Genomic DNA, 2,500 nt, shown 5'->3' on the forward strand with positions numbered 1-2,500 from the left:
ACGAGGGGAAATGGGAGGGAAGGGAGAGGGAAAGGGAAATGAAGGAATGAGTAAGGAGGAAACAGGGAAGAGAAGACGAGGGTAAATGGGAGGGAAGGGAGTGGGGAGGGAAGGGGACATGAAGGAAAGGAAGAGGAGGGAACATGCGACAGGAAAGCATGGAAGAGGAAACGAGGGGACATGGGAGAGAGAAGGGGACAGGAAGGAAGGGGAGATGAGGGAACAGGGAAGAGGAGACGAGGGGACATGGGGGGAGAAGGAAGAGGGAAGGGGGACATGGAGGAGGAGGAGAAGAGGGGAGAGGAGACGAGGAGGGGACATGAGCGGAGGAGAAGAATGAGATGGAGGAGGGGGAGGAGGAGGAGGAGGGGGAGGAGGAGGAGGAGGAGGAGGAGGAGGAGGAGGAGGAGGAGGAGGAGGAGGAGGAGGAGGAGAGACGAGAAGAACATTTACTCACCAAAGTCACGATAAGAACAATGGTGAAATGTTGATGCGTTTCCCAGACACGAGGAACAAGGCAGAACAGGACAGTGCGGGGCGGGGTGTGAGGAAGGACTGGGGCAGGATCAAGACATGGCAGGAACGCTTTTTTTTTCAGTCTCACTCGCCGCACAGACAACCTTGAGTGTCCGTGGCGGCCGAGTGTGATTCTAAGCTGTGTGTTGGAGCCCTTGTGGTATGAGCTGGCACCACAAACAATGCCGGCTTGAGCGGAGCCTGTTGTTAGTGTAGCGTGAAGACACTCTTATATTTACGGCCCGCGCTCATTAGGTTCCTCATATGGTGGTGCTTTGTGGCTTTGTGGCTTTTCCTTCTTGTTTTATTTAGCCTTTTTTATGTTTCTTGTATTGTTTTACCTTTTATTCATCTTTAGTGTTTTGTTGGCGCATCATGTTAAGTTGTTAGGTTTTCTAATTGGTGTTTGCTGGCTTTCCCTTCATGTTTTATCTACTTTTTTTTTTATGTTTCTGGTGTTTATTTTAGTGTTTCTTGTGTTGTTTTACTTTTTTTTTACTTGCTTTACTTAGTGTTCTGTTTGTGTGTCTGGTGTGTTTCATGTAGTTTTGTAATGTTTGATGTAGTTTTGTAATGTTTCTTGTGTTCTTTACTTTCTACTTGGCTTGTTTTGTGTTTTGTTGATGTACGGTGTTAGGTTGTTGGGGTTTTCTCTATAGTGTTTGGTGCCTTTGTGGTTTTTCCTTCTTCTTTTATCTACTTTTATTATTTTTTTTTGTGTTTACTTTTTGCTTGCTTTACTTTTTGTCCTGTTTTATATGTTGGTTTCCTTATGTGGTGTTGTGCGGTGGTTCCTTGTTTACTTTCTTTCTTGTTTTCATTAGTTATTTAAGTCCTTTGTGGGTTGTTTATTTTTTCCATACTTTATTTAGGCCTTTATATCATGTAGAGTCCTTAAGTTCCTATGTCTTGTTCTTGGTTGGTAGACTGACGGACAGATGGACAGATTGATAAACTCCCTGCCTGCTTCTGTCTTTCCAACTTCCTACGACACCACTTCATTTCAGAGGGAGGTATCAAGGCATTTATCCCCTTCTTTTGGCTAACTATATTGGATATGCAAGGGGATCAGCAACTAAGAGGGCTTTTTATTTTGCTATCTTGTGTTTCTTTTGGCTAACTCTATTGAATATGCAAGGGGACTAGCAAATAAGTGGCCTTTTTATATTTTTGGTGCTTTTGTTCAGCTTTCCCCTCTGGCATAAAAAGTATAGACAGACAGACAGATAGACAAATGATTTAATTGACCACAGTATCATTTACTAACATTATGGTCCACACACTATATTGTATTTATAAACCACACGACAATATTTACATTTAACATTACTTATCCCTCTCTCCGGCCCACTTTTTTTTTTTCAACTCACAAAATACAAACCTTGAACTAAACAATAACTAAAAAACACACAAAAAAAAATACATACAGAATCTTTCCTCTAACTTAACATTCAGACAAAGACAGACAGACAGACACACAGACAGACATTTCTTCAAGCCCTTTAGTACAGATGGAAGGAAGACTCTGCTGTTAAATATTCGAAGATGTTAAAGAAGAAAAGGAAAAAGAAAGAAAAAGAGAAAGGATGAAAAAAAGAAAAGGTATCAATTTTTCATCAAACTTTTTCATTCTCCTTCTTTTCTTTCCCACCTCACCACCACCACCACCTCACCACCACCACCACCACCACTCCTCTGCATTATATAGTGTAGATGCAATAGTGGAGCGTTTTTTTGGTGAGTAGCAACGTGGTGGGAATGTTCATTGGAGTGGAGTGGAGTGGAGTGAATGAGTGGAAGAAGACTTGGTGGAGTTGAAGAGTGGGAAACGAGTCGATGTAATAGGTAGGTAGGTAGTAGAGAGAGAGAGAGAGAGAGAGAGAGAGAGAGAGAGACATACACAGAAACACACACGAAGAAAAAAATATGAGCAAAAAAAAAAAAAAAAAAAAAACGAGACATCCTTTTTTAGTTGGTTTGCGTT

The 2,500-nt window shown here is 41.8% G+C and overlaps 1 protein-coding gene across 5 annotated transcripts in view; it reads right to left on the reverse strand.

The window, feature by feature from the left end:
- LOC123511194 (chaoptin-like) overlaps nt 1-2,500 on the reverse strand; it is a 156,954-nt gene that overhangs the window by 144,711 nt on the left and 9,743 nt on the right. Inside the window, exon 1 of one of the 5 annotated variants that reach the window (XM_045266857.1) lies at nt 458-786. The exons of the other annotated variants lie outside the window; for them this stretch is intronic. The gene's annotated coding sequence lies outside the window, so the exon portion shown is untranslated. Of the gene's footprint in view, nt 1-457; nt 787-2,500 lie in introns of those variants that run through there. 5 annotated transcript variants of the gene reach the window in all.

The sequence above is a fragment of the Portunus trituberculatus genome, chromosome 31 (genome assembly GCF_017591435.1).
Source record: "Portunus trituberculatus isolate SZX2019 chromosome 31, ASM1759143v1, whole genome shotgun sequence".
In the NCBI taxonomy this organism is placed as follows: Eukaryota; Metazoa; Arthropoda; class Malacostraca; order Decapoda; family Portunidae; genus Portunus; species Portunus trituberculatus.